This window comes from Rana temporaria, chromosome 2 (assembly GCF_905171775.1).
Source record: "Rana temporaria chromosome 2, aRanTem1.1, whole genome shotgun sequence".
Classification (NCBI taxonomy): domain Eukaryota; kingdom Metazoa; phylum Chordata; class Amphibia; order Anura; family Ranidae; genus Rana; species Rana temporaria.
Window position 1 is genome coordinate 282,421,343 of NC_053490.1, and position 18,365 is coordinate 282,439,707.

The 18,365-nt window shown below is 40.1% G+C and overlaps 1 protein-coding gene across 1 annotated transcript in view; it reads left to right on the top strand.

The window, feature by feature from the left end:
* The first annotated feature begins 219 nt into the window (after nucleotides 1-219).
* Nucleotides 220-18,365, top strand: part of GJB3 (gap junction protein beta 3) — a 31,415-nt gene continuing 13,269 nt past the window's right edge. Inside the window, exon 1 of the mRNA XM_040337112.1 lies at nucleotides 220-343. The gene's annotated coding sequence lies outside the window, so the exon portion shown is untranslated. The remainder of the gene's footprint in view (nucleotides 344-18,365) is intronic.

Sequence of the window (18,365 nt, forward strand, 5' to 3'; positions counted from 1 at the left end):
CAATTTTTACCAAGGGAAATCAAAAAGCCTTTTGCAGATGTGTTGCCAGTAGCACTTAATAGGGGTTCAGTTCAGAACAGCTGTTTGAGGGATCTCAAGTTAAAATGTATTTTTAGTGTTTTCCTGGAGATATAGTAAACACACAAAGCTCTAAAGCGTGTTTTGTACTTTCTCCTTAGCTCCAACCCCCTCTCTCGCAGTCACTGCCTCAATCTTAACAAGGCACAACCTGTTAAGGTATTTCTTGGACACACCTCAGTAAGAACTAAGCAAGTCAGCACATTGTGACTCTGGCAGCTGAATTAGATCCAGGTCTGTCAGGACCTTTTCCACTGACATACAGGTAGGGTTTCTTATATTACCAATTTCTCTTATAGAACTGTGTAACTTTGGGCTTAGAACACAGAAAAACAATGAGGATTTCATGGGAAACCCTTGATTTAGTGCTTCTGCTTGTCGTTGTATAACAGGTACAACGTGTAACTTGCTCTCAAAGTAACTTTGCTGCTCCTTGTTCAGTTCCTTGTCCTTCTACCTGATCTCTGTACTATTAGTATTCACAGCGCTCGTTCTTTACTTGTATTTGTAATGCATAGCATACTTACTTACACAAACGTAACTTATCTTAACTACACAAAAAAATTTGTGTAACCCCAGAGCTGTTCCCAAGCACAAATAATTTTTCCAATTTATTATGTAACAGTGAATGGAAATATAGACAAGAACAAAATCATGTGAAATCCAATGGATCTATAAGAAATGTAAAATAGGTGTATATATAGTATATTTTCCTTTAAAGAAAATAAGAGATTTGTATGTAACAATATAGATGACAGAGGACAATAGAGGTATAGAAGTATAGCATATAGAACAAAAGAGAGAGCAGAAATATCATACATGACTATAGATCATACAAAATCAGAGCCTTCCCGTTGTCTCCGTTGCTGTCCCTCACAAAGACAGTTTTTTCAGTGCTCGTGTTTTCCCATGCCGATTCTTGTTAAGATGAAAACAATTGTATGTTCAATTCTGTGGTCAACAGAATACATTAGTTTGTTGTGCTTTGGGAGAGCTGTAGTTAGTTATTCATGTTTGGGCAAATATAAAAATGTAGTTCTGATTGCACTTTCTTCTTAAACCAGATTCAATTATGGCAGTGTTGGCACATCAAACATAACTATTCCTGTCTCTGCATACAAGACGTTAGGATCGCTTAACTATGTAAAGAGTAAGGGCATTATATTGATGTGAATTAACTAAACAGCGTAATATTTATCGCCCAAATTATAGACATAGAAATTCCACACACAATTATAAGTTGTGTAGAAAAATGCAGACTAGCCTGCTTAGCTTATTCCACACAATACCACATAGGACAAACAGAAACAGAAATGGTAAAACAAGAATAAATATACAGTATCTCACAAAAGTGAGTACACCCCCCACATTTTTGTAAATATTTTATTACAGCTTTTTATGTGACCACACTAGAGAAATGACACTTTGCTACAATGAAAAGTAGTGAGTGTACAGCTTGTATAACAGTGTAAATTTGCTGTCCCCTCAAAATAACTATATATATATATATATATATATATATATATATATATATATATATATATATATATATATATATATATATATATATATATATATGTATGTATTGTCTTTTAAGCCAATAGGTGGAGCTTTATAGTCACCTTTTCACATTTTAATGATGTTGGAACTATTTAGATGTCTATACAAATGTGGAATCACAGGTTGTTTTTCATTGCAATATGTTTTTTTTTATGGGAAATCATATTTGGGAGAGTTTGAAGCAAGTATTAAAATAGTTTTTCTTTTTCTTTTTAAATACTTCCCATTCTGTACTGTTCCCAAGTTTTTATGGCTAATATTTGTGCATAATAAGTTTCCTGCAAAACATGCGATTGTGGTAACCAAACCAATTCTGCACCTTTTTTGATGAGTTTTGATGTAACTATGAGTTTGCATACAAAAGTACATACTAACTGTACATCTGGGACACTATTCCTGAAATATGTCTATATATATATATATATATACATACACATATATATATATATATATATATATATATATATATATATATATATATATATATATATAAACATATACCCACACACTAAGGACAGATTGGATTATAAACTAAAATAAATTAACTATAGAGTTTTTGATAATTCAAATATTTTTTTATTTGAATATATATTTTATTTTTTATCCTCACTAGAAGTAGCAACAGAGTCATGAGATCATTCATGTGTTCTCTACTTGTAAGTATGTTGACAGCATTGGACTTACAGCGTTGGCAAATCAATACATCTGCCATCCACGTTAAACTGTTTTGTTAACTAGAATCTATCCCTTATGACACGAAAATTCATTTTTTATTAATTGCAGGGACAAATAGTCCAATCTACTTTGTGTACACTAACACAGTACATTTTTATGTACTGCAACACATTGTTTTAAAGCAGCATATTTATTTTGAATGGTCTTTTAATACACCTCACTGTGTAAAAATAAATACACATCTGTGTGTAAAGTCTACTGCATGTTTGCATTGGGAATGCTACGTAGAATGAACGTGCCTGTAAAGACAAGAGTTTTAGTGCACACTGCTGAAACACAAAGTTGTGAATCCAACAGAGGCCAGGGAGGCCTAAATGTAGGTTCCAGTTATAGTTTTTGTAGGCTCATTAGCTCCTGGAATTAGCTCACACTTGGCTTAAAATCCAACCCAATCCAAATGTGGTGCAAGTTACATTTTGTAATAGCAGAAATGCTGTAGATACAAATTTTTATATGACCTTCTTGTCAATTAAAACAGGAGATATCTTACAGTACATCTGTTCATTTCGATTGCCTAATGTTACAACGTTGCCAGCTACCAAAGGCCAACAAAATGCTGGTTTCTAATATCTGTTTATTGGGACAGGAAACTTTAATTAGAGGCTATGAGTATATTGCCAGAAATATCACTGGCATTTTGTCCAGCATTTTTCTCTGGAACTGCTATGCTTATAAAAAATCATAAGATATGTGTACACCTGTGTTGTATTTTGTAAATATAATATATACATGAAGCACCCTCTACCATAGGTAGGTGCTAGAGCGAGGATTTTTGTGAGGTAAGCTGCCAGGCAGGTCAATTTAGACAGGCCTATGCTTCAGGCTTGGCCTGCTTGTTTTGATCTGGGGACAGGGAGTGGTTAGTGTAGCAGTGGGTGTGATCACCTGTGCTTTAGTTCTGATGTGCCTCCCCTGCTTTCAGGGAGAATATTCTGGAAGAGGGGCAGGGCACAGAACTGGAGTGACAGGGAGCTCATATGAGGAGCCCTGACCAATCCCCAATTGGTATTGGCAGGGGGCAGGCCCACTGGAGGGGAGTTGTAGGCTGAGAGATGTGGAGAATGGAGTGCTAGACAGCAGCAGGGGCCCATCCCCATCTGGGGGGGGGGGTGTGGCCCAGTGGAGGAGCCTGGGAGAGCTGGGAGGAAGCCTCATCTTACACGGTCATGGAGGAGGTGTCCTGGAACAGAAGGGCTGGAGAAGCTATTGGAACGCATGTCCAGTTAAAGTTCTCTATCATGGACTCAGGGCAGGAGAAGGTCGGTGAGTGTGACACAGCAGATTTCTGGAAAAGGCATGCCAGGGGAGCTGGGTGCGAGGCCAGAGGAGAGATTGTGGGGTTTGTGTCAAATTAGAAAATTGGAAATAAACTGCGCTAAATACTAAACAAACAAGAAAGAAAGAAAGAAAAACTGCAATGAAATCACAGTCTATTCAATCCGAGAGCTGCGATTACCATGTAAACAATAGATACAAAAAACAAACAGTGAGAAAAATATACCGTATTTATCGGCGTATAACACGCATAGGCATATAACACGCACCCTAACTTTAAGTGGGAAGTTTCAGGGAAAAAACTTTCCACAGCCCCCTGCGTATAACACGCAGGCACAGATTACCCTCTATTTTCAGGGTAAAAAAGTGAGTGTTATACACCAATAAATACAGTAAATCGCACTACCTCTAAACCGTGTGAAACAAATGTTTGAATCACAAAACACACAAAACTATGCGATATATATTGATATAAATCATAAACTATGTGGTATATGATAGTATATATAAATCACTAATATACCAAAAAACAAGAGAGGTTGATAGCCACTAGAGGGCACTATATAGCACTCTCAAGTCCCTCAATAACAGTGAAACAGTGATAATATTGATAATGAACATCAAAAAAATTGGGATCATATCATTAGATCAATAAATATTAACCAAATAAAAATATATATAGACATATAAATAAAACAAATATTGTAGCAGTAAAGTCCATAAATGTTTAGCACATGAAATGCCAGACACCCGTGCTCTGTGCCAAGTTCCAAAATCAGTTGAAAACTTGTCCAAAGCAAAGTTATGAATCCTCCACCAAACCATAGATTGGCTCCTTACCAAATGGCCATGATCCCTTATGACAGGGGATCATGAACAGCATATAATAGGTAGCCACTCCCAGTCTTGCAGTTCAGACAGATACGATCCTTAACATTGGGTCTCATCCACAAGTGATTAAACTTCACCAACATCAATGCCCACCATGTAAAAAACAATAACAGCTTCACATAGCGCATTAAATGAGTAAAAAAGATTTATTAAAAGTTGTATTGCACTTACAAACATGCAGTAAAAAATGCCTCGAATCTGATGTGCCGGCCGGTACACAATTTCCCAGACACCCGTCTACCGGGGGAACGTTTGGAGCTCTTGGGTGACGACAGCGCGACGCTCCACCCAAGATTAGTTACATCAAAGACCTACCCAAGAGGAAGATGGGAACCCTCCAACTGAATCCCAAGATGATGAGGCTCTAGATATACCTCCCTATTAACAGAAAGTGAGGGTGATGACCAACTTATCCCTACTCCTTCTAGCCCATGGAAACGAGACGCCAACATACTTATAAAATCAACAAAAATGCCCCCTTTCCCTAAAAATAGATGGTTGGGGGTCTTTCAAGATGATCTTACCAAGGTTAATTGGCAAAGAGGAAGAAAAGACAACCTGGACCCTGAACAACACCAGGCCTTTACGAGAGTTGAAGGAGGCACCAAATCTGGTCATCAAGAAAAGCGACAAGGGTGTAATGTGGTATTACTCTCAACAGAATACTATGAAAACTAGATAAAAAGGCAATTAAATGACCTATCCACCTATAAAAAAAACATTCTACTAACCCCTTTACCTCCATAATTAATGAACCAAACTTTAAGCTTATGCTTGCGCAGGAAGCCAGCCTTTTTTTGTTTTGCAATGAGTACCTGAAAGTAAAGGAGTTTAATAGTCCTACCATCTACATCATTTCTAAAACTTCTAAAGTCCACAAATTCTCGACAAACCCACCAGGTAGGCTAATTGTTTCAGTGGTGAAGGGTTCTTTTGGAGAGGATTGGAAGATACCTAGATGCCTTACTGAAAAAAATTGTCTTTGAGTTACGCTTATACGTTAGAGACACCCTTGACCTATTAGCAAAAATTGAAGAAGTTACTGTATCCCTGGAACTCTCATGGTAGGCATTGATGTAGAGTCTCTTTATACATCCATACCCCATGCATGGCGTTTGGTAGCGGTAGCACACTTTCTCGACCAGAAATGTCCACGCATTGGGGCCTCAGAATGAGTTTGTTCTTGAAATGCTACAATTTGCCTTGAACAATAATTGTTTTCAATTTGTTAGGTGTTTGCTACAGACAAATACAAGGCACCTCCATGGGGGCCCCCATGTGCACCTGCCTATGCTTGCTTATACCTTGGCTATTGGGAAGAGGAAGTTGTTTACTGTTTTGAGCCTTATCTAGAACATGCCAAATTATGGATAAGATATATTGATGATGTCTAGCTGCTGTGGTGGGGGTCTGTTGAATCCCTTGAAGAGTTCTTGAGCAGACTGAATGAAAACAGACACAGTATACGCCTAACATTCAACTACGATTTGAAAGAAATTTCGTTTTTGGGCTTCCTAATAAGGATTGATGGAGACCACTTGTCCATGAAAACATTTAGTAAAGCAACAGCAGCAAACACCCTTCTTGAGCCAACCAGCCATCACTATAAGTCTTTGGTCAAAGGTATACCAACAGGGCAGTTTCTGAGGATTAGATGCAACTTCTCACTGGATCAGGACTATCAGGTGGAATCGAAGCAACTCTATAAAAGGTTTAGAGAAAGGGGTTACTCACATAGAGCTTTAAAGAACTCAAAAAAATGAGCATCCGCAACTGACGGGAAAGATCTGCAAATACCAAAAAATTTTCAAGACGCTAACAAGAGCACCTCTGAACAAGTGAAAATCACCACATTTGGTACACAGCGGGAGGATGTGTGAATGGTCTTGACTAAACATTGGCATGTACTGACTCAAGCTCCCCAGATGGAACCTATAGTAGGCCTCAAACACTTTATGGTAGCAAGAAGAGCCACAAATCTGACAGATGATCTCGTCAGATCTGAATATACTTGACCAAATCCACGCAATTGGCTCACGGACCTACCTCTGCTGCGAGGGATGTATGCCTGTGGGAAATCCCACATTTGTGGATTTGTAGACAGATCTGACTCCTTTACAAATGCAACAGGAAGAAAGGTGTATCAAATCAAAAACGTCATTAACTGCAACACTACATGAGTACTGTATATGCTGGAATGTCCCTGTAATAAACTGTACATAGGCAAAACAAAGCGTCCCTTAAAGATCCGCATAGGGAAACATCTCTTGAGTATTCGCTCCCCAGATAACGATAACCCCATAGGAGAACACTTCTACAACAGGGACCAAAGGGGTTCAAAATTAAAGGGTTCTATGACCTAAAACTTCCAATAAGAAGAGGTCTTATGGAAACATGGTGCTGAATGATTAAAAGGCTTACTGTGGATCTGTTGTTCCTCCTAGACTCAAGTCACATTGCTACATCACCACGTGCTGCATTCCACTGCTGTACCATCTCTATGACTGATAGTGCTACACCAAAAAACCAAACCTGCATTGTTCATTAACTGGCAGGAACACCCAGCAGCCCAAAATTGCATTTATTTGTCTGTGATGATCAATGCCTTTTTAATACTGTAGATACCTAATGCAGCAGCTTTAAAAGCAAATAGGGAGTCTGAAGGTCCATGGTTAAGCACAATACGGATACCAGTCTGTGCTACCAAGGCTTCCCAGAACTCACCTCATGTGCTGTACACAAGCATTATGTGTTAAGTCACACAAAACGACATGAGGTGATTGACACCTGTGGAAGACCTTTGTTTATGGCTGAGCTCATGGGCATGTGTTTTTAAGTGACAACGTTGTTTCCTTTTTTTACCATGTGTAATTTTCTATTGTTTATGCTTTCCTTTCAGCCCAGGTTCACACTGGGTACGATTTGCTTCGATTTGAGATGCGATTTCACTTGTGAAATCGCATCTCAAATCGGCGGCATTTGCCGGCAATTGTCGGCAATGACACTGTCCTAATCGGTGCGACGCCGCATCAGCGGCGCTGCACCGATTTCAAAAAGTAGTTCCTGTACTACTTTTTGCGATTTAGGACCGCGATTTACATAGACATCTGTGCAGAAACCTGCACAGATGTCTCTTAAATCGCGGCCGAAATCGGGACTGCCAGCGGGAGTGAAATTGTGCGAGTTCAGCTGAACTCGCACGGCTTCACTCCCGCAGCCCAGTGTGAACCAGGGCTAAATGATGCACTTTTTTTACCAATTGTTTTATTAAAGATATATCGGGTTAAACTGCAGTTTGTTCCTTTTTCTTCATTAAAGGCAAGGACCCCTTGCATCCGTAGACACAACATATGTCACTCAATAAGCACCTACAAAAAGATACGGAATATCAGTCCCACCTCCCCAAAACAGTATGTTGTCACCACACTGTATTGCTATGATCACAGTAAAAAAAAACACTGTAAGAGCCCTTTCACACTAACAGCGCGGGCACGTTAGAGGGAAAAGCGCTGCTAATTTTAGCTGCGCTTTACCGTTGTTTTAGCAGTACTTTCCGGCCACTAGTGGGGCGCTTTTAATCCCCACCAGTGGTCAAATAAAGGGTTAAATGCGCCCAAAAAGCGCTGATGCCAAATCGCGTTGCAAGTGCTTTGCAGGCGCTTCGGCAGCGCTGCCCATTGATTTCAATGGGCAGGGGAGGTGGAGGAGCAGTGTAAACACCGCTTCTAACCTGCTCCAAAGAAGCTGCTTGCAGAACTTTTTTGAACGTCCTGCAAGCGCACCACTCCAGTGTGAAAGCACTCAGGCTTTTACATTGGGGCTGCAGGGGAGGCATTTTTCAGGCGCTTTACAGGCGCTATTCATAGCCATTTAGTGCCTAAAAATGCCTCCAGTGTGAAAGGGGTATAAAAAAGATATATATATTTGTATAAAAAAAAGGAAAAAAGGTGTGGAAAAAAGTTATTTAAAACTTTTTTTTCCTTTTTAAGTCCCTGATTGCTGGCACACCACTCATATGATGGTGCTATACTGCTCTGGTGGCATGACCGTATGTAAAAAAAGATTGTGAAAAAATGCATTTAATTTCTTAATTTTTCAACATATTGTGACAAAAAATTACAACTTCAAAAAACTCTTATTAAATAAACTGGGCTGCCTACTTTCCAAAAAGGGGCATTTGGGGGTTGTTTGTACTGTCCTGGTATTTTAGGGCCTCTAGAAATTAGCTAGAAATTAGCTAGGCCATCAGTACATCAGGATTGATCAATATTCAGATATACAATACTGTATATACCATAGTTTTGTAAATGATATAGCTTTTACACAGACTAAATAATATAAACGGATTTGGGTTATTTTTACCAAAGAAATGTAGCAGAATACATTTTTGGCCTTAAATTATGAAGAAACAGAAATTAAGAAAAACTTTTTTTTTTTTTTTTTTTTTTTTTTAATTGTTGGAATTTTTTGCTTATATAGCAACAATTTAAAACCCTACTGATGATTAAATACCAACAAAATAAATCCGTAGATTTTTTTTTCATAAAAATATAATTTGGGTAGTGTTGCATGACTGAGTAATTAGCATTCAAAGTGTGACAGCGTTGAAAGCTGAAAATTGGCCTAGGCAGGAAGGGGTAAAAGTGTCCAGTATTGAGGTGGTTAAATAAACCTATCAAACAATACAATTAAACTTGAATAAAAATGTTAGCCTTTTTTGTATACAGAGACTCAGACAACCAACAGTTAGCATAGATTTGTGACAAAAGTCACCTAAACATGCCAGACAAGATACTTTAAGCATTCCTTCTCGGTTATAAGAATGACGTATAAAAACATGTTGCTTTTAAAACTACAATGATCCATATAAAGTTTTGACTGTGCCAGGCTCTGCCTTTTATATATATAGTTTGCTACATAGTCATAACTGTTGCACAATTTAGTGGCTATTATGGCTATGCCAGATATCTAGCAGTATAAAGGCCCATACACACGGTCTGACTTTTTGAAAACAAACTTCAAAATCAGCAGGTTTTCAAAAAAATCTGACCGTGTGTATGCTCCATCGGACAAACTTTTTCGGTTTTCATCGGACAAAAGTTCGCTCTGCAAACGGAAAAACTGTTTGGCAACAAAAGTCCTACGGTGCAAAGTCCTATTGTGTGTACAGAAGTCCATCGGACTTTTGTCCAAAGTACAAACACATATGCTCAGAACCAATGTTAAAATCAACCAACAATAGCAGAAGTTGACCAAAGGGTGGCGGTAAAGAGCAGAAAAGAGCTGAAAAAACACGTAATTTTGGGAAAGTTTGCTGAAAAAGTCCAGCCGTGTGTATGCATACCAAGTTCAGGGCCAACGCCCTTCAAACAAAAATCCACGGAAAAGTTTGTTTGAAGTCCGTCCGTGTGTATGAAGCTTTAGACAACTGTGCACCAACATTGTAGTAACAGTCTGGGTTCTGGAATGAATGTGCCCCTGTGTATTCAGCCATTTTCTAGCAAAACGCGTTTGTTCGGGTGGATGACAGGTGGGATGCCTTGCCATATATTTGTGTTACTGAATTTTTTTTAAACGTTGTGACATCATTGTTGTGTGGCTTGCTCATTCCACCATAAGAGCCGGTTCACACAGGGGCAACACGACTTCCAGCACGACTTTGGGAGGCAACTTGGACACGACTTGAGTATGAATCATAAGGCAACTTACAAGGCAACTTCAAGTCGCCTCCAGGACAGGAGGCTTTCCAGTGGCCAATCAAACAACAATCAGATCTGTGGGAGGGAGGGGTTTGCCTGAGAAATGTATGTTATCTTCCTGTATTGTTGCTTTAGTGATCCGACTTCTGAGGCAACTTCCATTGAAATCAATTGGTACAAGTTGCCTAGAAGTCGGATTGAAGTAGTACAGGAACCTTTTCTGAAGTCGGAGCGACTTCAGTAGTGTGTATTAAGACGGCTCCATTCACTTCCATTGATTTTCTCAACCACATGACTTAGGACGACTTGGGGCAACTTCAAGTCGGATCTCAGGTCGCCCCTGTGTGAACCGGGTCAAAGACATGGTTTTATCAATTTTGAGTGGAGGAACTGTTGTGGACAACACACAGCCCTGACCTCAACATTACTAAACACTTTTGGGATAAACGTGTACACTGATTGCCAGCTAGGTCATTGTGTCCAACATCTGTACCTTCTTAGGTGTGTATTGAGGTGTGCTTAAAAAAAGTTCATCTCACTTGAATGCCTTTTTGAAACATTTACTAGTTAAAAGAATTCAAATACATCCAATGCGTTTCTTGGGAAAAGTGCCTCCACCTTCTTCAGGTCTAATGTGCAAAAAAATCAATAAAAAGTAAAACATACTGTTACTATCTCAAGTAAACGATATAAAAAAAGTAAGTCCATAAAAGCTACATAACAAAAAAATATCCTTAACCACTTGACACCCGCACGCCGTCATATGACGTCCAAAACGGGGACCTGTTATCCTGGGTGGACGTCATATGACGTCCTGGGCTTTGCGGGGGGATATCTCAATGATGCCTGCACCCGGAGGCATCATTGAGATATCATTTTTTAGCGGCGGCGATCCTGCGCACCGTAAGAACGGTCATAGCGGTGGTTCCACCGCTAGATCGTTCTTACAGGCGGCGGGAGGGGACATCCCCCCCTCCCGCCGCCATCCGGTGCTTCTCCGGGCTCTCCCGTCCCACCGGGGGCCCGGAGAGATGATCGCCGTCCACCGGATGTTTGCCATAGAGAAGACTGGTGACCATCTGGTCACCAGTCATCTCTATGACCGTCGGAGGCCCGGGCGCGATGTGATGATGGTGATGGTCCCCGTAAGTAAACAAACCGCAATTGCGGCTAGTTTGAATGAGATCTGTGAATTTTTTTTCACGATCTCATTCTTTCCAGCCTGCAGGAGAGATGTGGGGTCTTATTGACCCCGCATCTCTCCTTAAAGAGGACCTGTCACACACATTCCTATTACAAGGGATGTTTACAAAAAAAATATAAAAAAAGTGTAAAAAATAAAGAAATAAGTAAAATAAAAAATAATAATAAAAAAATTAAAATGCCCCTGTCCCCGGTAGCTCGCGCTCAGAAGCGTACGCACACGTAAGTCCCGCCCACGTATGTAAACGTCGTTCAAACAACACATGTGAGGTGTCGCCGCATGCGTTAGAGCGTGTGCAACAATTCTAGCACTAGACCTCCTCTGTAACTCTAAACTGGCAACCTGTAAAAAAATTGAAGTGTCGCCTATGGAGATTTTTAAGTAACGAAGTTTGGCGCCATTCCATGAGTGTACGCAATTTTAAAGCGTGACATGTTAGGTATCTAGTTACTCGGCGTAACATCATCTTTCATATTTTACCAAAAAATTGGGCTAACGTTACTGTTTTGTTATTTTTTAATTTATGAAACCATTTTTTTTACAAAAAAAAGCCGTTTGAAAAATTATTGCGCAAATACGGTGCAAGATAAAAAGTTGCAATGACCGCCATTTTATTCCCTAGGGTGTCTGCTAAAAAAACATATATAATGTTTGGGGGTTCTGAGTAATTTTCTAGCAAAATAATGAGGATTTGTACATGTAGGAGAGAAGTGCCAGAATAGGCCCGGTATGGAGGTGGGTTTTAAAGCCCGGTATTGAAGTGGTTAAAATGTTCATGTCAATAAAATGGCACTCAATCCAAATATTCTGATGCTCAGGATGATTCAAAAGTCATATAAAATGTATTGTAAAAACACAGAAAGCAGAACGTGTCTTCTAGAATAAGCTGTTAGAAAGCAGCTGTTGCTGCAAAGACTTTCATTTAAAAAATGCAGTGAGCTTCCTGTGGTTTACAAACTTCCTGGTAGTGGAGAATAGACTGCCCAACCCTCATGCCACAACGTAATTCTCTGTGCCCAAGCTATCTAGCAGCAGGCCCAGCCTTTTTCAAATTGGGGTGGAGGTGTGCCAAATTACTGGTATATGCAAATAGCAGCTTCCAGTAAATGCTATTTGTATATTAATGTTTGGAAGCTCTATGTGGCTCATTATTTCTTTGAATAATGTTACAAGAGTATTGTTTATTTTTGCATACTGTACAACTAATTAAGGTGAAAACACTTCGGCCCAGATCAACAAAGAAATTACGCCGGCGTATCTATTGATACGCCGCGTAATTTCTAAGATGCCCCGTCGTATCTTTGTTTTGTATACACAAAACAAGATACGACTAAATGTGGGCTCGATCCGACTGGCGTACGTCTTAGTACGCCGTCTGATCTTAGGTGCATATTTACGCTGGCCGCTGGGTGGCGCTTCCGTCGATTTCCGCGTCTAGTATGGAAAATTAGCTAGATACGTCAATGCACAAACGTACGTCCGCCCGGCGCTTTTTTTTACATCGTTGAAGTCATCGCTCTGGGAAATTGAAAATATCTCCGAGACCGTGTAGGCTTACCTGTAGGTGTAACTTTACAACCACTTTAAAAGGCTGTTGAGTCAATGCTGGGACTGGGAGTAGGAAGGAAGGTGGACTGAGATAGCAAGAAAAAACAAACAAAAAAAAATAAGTAGTAGCTTCACAAACACTATTTATAGAACTATATTTCTAGCATCTCCATTCACAGGAGGTTTACTCATAAATGTCTAAAAGCATAACTTCCAAGTGTCTCTGATATGGAGGGACTGTCCCTCATTTGGAACAAAGTCCTTCTGTCCCCCTTTCCTCCTCATTTATCCCTCATTTTGGTCTGATCTACCGTATATAGTTGTATAAAAAATACGCTATTTATCAATCAAAAAGTGTTTCCCAGTGTTAAACCTTTCATCCAATTTCAAAAGCCAATATAAAGGAATAGTAGTGGTTAAAAAAAAAGCACTTAAGGGTTTAGCCAATATTTTTTTATAATTCTCCTGTAGGGGGCTGTGTCCTATCCCCACATAGTTTTGGTAATTGGTGTCCCTCATTCCCATCTTAGAAATGTGGGAGGTATGCTATAAGTAGCTGCTTCACAGGCACAACCAGGACCCAATAAGTTTGGCTCAAGATGTAAGCAAACAACGGGGGCCATGCCCACCAGATCAAGGTAAGTATGTATCTAGGGTGTGATGGGGGGGGCTAGTTTATGTTAGGGAAAAGAGGGGGGGAAATGTACTTTGTTTTAAAATGAAACCTTAGTGTTAAAAAAAATAATGGATTGGAGGTTTTGTTGCATAAGAAACTTTGTATCCATGTGTCCATATCATCCTGTGTTAGCCAATGAAAATGTACGCTAAACACGGAAAAAGACCAGGTGAAGATGTCAGCAGCAATATGACAGCTCTTGGATGTCAACATTATTTGAGGGGAGTAGATTTGGTCCCAATTTATAGTGCTCTTATCCTTCAGGCTGGGTTCACACTATCGCAAATTGATTGTGGGTTTCCCCACATCCAATTCGCATGTCAGGAGATTGTGACCAGCTCTCTATATTCACAAATCTCTAGGGCGACTCCAGGGCGAATTGCACAGGAGTCCTGTGCGTCTTCTGGTCCTTTTCAGGTCCGAATTTAGCCAAGAATCTGGGCTGAAATCGGACCTGAAATGGTGAACAGAGACGTACCGGACCCCTGCTGTGAGCCGCTCTGTCTGGCAGTGTGACCACCCCAAGGACCTCAATGTTTATGTTGTGATCCTTGGGAATGATTCGCTGCACAGTGCCTGCAGTTAGCTCTGTGAGTGCTTGTTTAAATCTTATTTACTAATTATTACATAAAAATCCACAGACCTGGTCAGAATCCCCATTCATACTTTACATTTTAGGTGTGGTATGTTGTATGCACATTGCATGTTTTACATGGCTTACCATTGAACGCTCTATAATACACATTTTGCCGGAAACTTCATCAAAGGTGCAACAAGCAGGACTTTTTCTTAGCACGCTAAAAATAAGCAAATGCAAATGGGGCCTTAAGAATTCACCTGCTTTGTACATTTGCATCTTTTTTATTTATTTTTTTAACACCATTTAGTCTGAGAACTTTTTTTTCTCTTCATAATACAAAGTTACGTTTTAAGGAAAGTTGTCTGACGAGTTGGATGAGTGAAACTCTACACCCAGATTTCTAGCTGCTGTTCTGTGGTTCACATTTTTGCCTCTAAATGAGCAACCACTTACTCGCACCACTCCTTCCCCAATGAAATGTTTCCTCACTTCACTGAGAATAGTGAGTAAGGGTCTTGCAATGTTAGCACCGTCACCCTCCTGCAACGCAAGTAATATGCTGTTTCACGAACCTTGACCACAGTAACTGGCATGCTGGCATATGTTCTAAGGTATGAACTAAGAGGAAAAAAGCAGATGAGAACATACTGATCTCTATTATAACAAGCACTACAACAAATCAAATATTTTGGACAACACATCATATCTAGGGGTGAGTTTCGGGTTTGAGCCGGATGTGGGTTTGAGGCAAACCCAGCCTGTTCTCAATTCATAGACCAGCAGAACAAATTCTGAGGCCGCGTACACACGATAGGATCGCCGGAGGAGAACGGTCTGAAGGACCGTTTTCATCAGTCCAAACCGATCGTGTGTAGGCCCCATAGGTTATTTAACCTTCGGTCAAAAAAATGAGAACCTGCTTTAAAATTTAACCGATGGACGCCTAACTAATAAGTCAAAACCGATCGTTAGTATGCAAAAGCATCGGTTAAAAACCAGCGCAGGCTCAGAATCAAGTCGACGCATGCTTGGAAGCATTGAACTTTGTTTTTTTCAGCACGTCGTTGTGTTTTACGTCACCGCGTTCTGACACGATCGTTTTTTTAACCGATGGTGTGTAGGCGCGACGGACCATCAGTCAGGTTCATCGGTTAACCAATGACAACGGTCCTTCAGACCGTTCTCATCGGATGGACTGATCGTGTGTACGAGGCTTGAATCTATAAATGGAGGAGGCAGCCCAAAGTGTATGTACAAATGTAAGGCTATATGGGTTTGAATGCAAATGGTAGAAGAGAAAGGGTGATAAACAAACTGCAGTAACCCATAACATCCAATGAGATTTAATCCTAAAGGAGTAGGATCATAAGGTATGAATAATGATTGGTTGCTCTGGCTTACTGTATTGTGCACATTGCTCCTTATTAGACAACTGTATCACCTACATTGCTATGCCTAAATGTGTGACACATTTGTCTTTGAGATATACAGACAAAAAACTCCATGCATGCATTTCTTGCCTTACTCCAAAGTACATTTGTTCTTCTCACATGGCCATAAATTGCTCTGGAAAATCATGTATTCATAGACTTTAAAGGTAAACAAAAGTTATCAGCTAAATTGATAATTTATTGTCTGACCTCATTCACTTTATTTACACTGGCTTCGAGGATCGTTTTCAAATGCAAGAATAAAGTATAGATAAGTTCAAAATATACTTGCTTTGCCACACCTAATTTAGTGATAAAACACAACTGTTTGCCAAATGAAGATAAATATGGTGTGTTTATCATAAACGGTTTATTACATGTACTATAAAGACCCAGGTTGTTACTAAAGATTTATTAAGTTAAACTTAAAGCTGAACTCTAGGTAAACAGCTAAATACACAGAGGGAATACATATACAGGAGCTCGCTGACAAAGTCACGTTGGACGTAACGCGTACAGGGAACGAGCTGTCTTGCGGGTGTCACCCGCTGCCATCTCTGGATATTTGGATCCTATGTTTTTAGTTGTATAGCGGCTTATCAGTTTCACATGTAGCGCAATATTGGCGCCATTACCAAATGACATTTTATTGATCTTTTTTAAATAAACCAATGGAGAGTACTTAGATTGTGTCCCCTTGTCTTTTTACACTGGATGTTCTGGTTCCACTGCCATGCTGGAGAATACCATCATCCCCTCTGCGGATACAATTGTGTTTGACCTTCTGTCTTATCAGGTGTCCACCTTTTCTGGTAAGAGCATTGGCTTTACGGTGGAGGGTTTGTCACCTAGAATCACCAGTGGATTAATTTTTTTATTCTCTCACCGGGGGTCTCATCTTCCCTTTCGGGACTTATAATTCTCCTATATTTATGGATGGACTTTCTCTTATTCATATTGCCCTGCACTAATTTTTTTATTTTGTATCCCTATTGAAGGCGATGTGATTAACCTGTAGTGTTCAGCTTGCATTTTCTGTTTAGTTGTACCTATTGTTTGCGCTGATTGTTCTTTATATATTTATATACAGGAGCTGTTTATGTGCAAAAATTATTTATACACCTCTCCTACACAGGATAGCCCCGTGTGACCTAATTTTTAATTGCAGCAGTTAAAGTGGACCTTCCTCCAATAAAATAACTCTGTTTCCATCTGGCTGCCCCCATTCTCTCTCCCACAAGTAGATACATTCTGACCTTCATGTGCTGAAGTGAAGAACTTCCTTCTAGCTCATCTAGGTGACATAGCGCCCCCCCCCCCCTGCCTCCTGGAATGTCAAGATCACACATTGCAGGAGGCCGTTCCACTGATGGTTGCATGCGTGTTGTGGATAATTTGCACATGCGCAGTGTGCCGCAGGACTTTGTGACCCAGCCGAGACCTGTGGCTCATTTGTGCACATGTGGGTGGTTGTGCGCATGTGCGTAAACTCTGCAGGTATCCACATGCCATCTGTATATGTGCACGGGCAGGGACTCCACACATGCGCAAATGTGCCATGTCTTTGCTGGGTCCAAAGATCTGGAAGAGGCCTTCAGCACAACTGTGCATGCATATGATATTAAAAGATGGCCGCACACACAAGAAGGAGTGGGGCAGACATAACAAGGATTGAAGTTCCTTTTTGTTAAGGGGAAAAAAAACATTCCCCTCTAGGTGATTAATGTACATTGCAAGGATTTTACCAAACACATTCCTACCTTTTGTTATTCTGAGTGTCCATGAGCAAAATGGATGTGAATGAAAGTCACTTTATAATTATCAATCAGTTGCTGCACTTGTAGGGCAAGGTTTTTAATCCCTATAGACGTAATTTCCCTTTGGGAGATTTTTTTTTTAAATTGCATTTTTTGTTGGAGGGGATACCAACAATCTGACTTTTACGTTAGTGCAGACTTCTGGGGAAAATCGGCAAGCCAATCACACGAGTAAGAAATGACATTTCTGGTGGCATTCTGCTCACCATCTCTGTACAGAACGTCTCCAGGTTGCCAAACTGCATTTCATTTTAAAGAAAATGACAGTGCTGAAGATTGAAGAGGAGAGATAATCTCTAAGAACATTCATTTACAATATGACTTGAGCAGCAGTTGTAAATGCTAAATAATAAACAAAAGTGGAGTTACCCTTTAAACTTACAGTTCTTGTCCCTCTCTCTATAGTTTTAGACTGGAGAGTTTAAAGAGAAGCAGCAGACTAATGAGCTCATTGCTCTGCTACTTTGCTCTCTCCTCCTACCAGCATGTTTCTTGTTATTAGCATTAGCACTGCAGCACACCGGACTCCCTCCTTGGGCTCCTTTTCCCTATCACAGGGACTAAAACCAAGTCAAATTCAGGAACTTAAATTCAGGTACTTATATTGCTTATATTTAAAATATAAATGTATTTGTTTATTTAAAGTGGTAAACCCTCGGGAAAAAATAAACCCTGCAAGACAAAGGCTTAATGAGCTAGTATGCATAGAATACTAGCTCATTATGAATTACTTACCTTAGATCAAAGCCCCCCCAGCCGTCGCTGTGATTGCCCGGAGCAGCGTTGACGTCACTCGGGAGATGCCGGTAACACCACACAGACTAAAGCAACACCACATACGTGCCGTTGCTTCAGTTTGCTTTAGTGCGCAT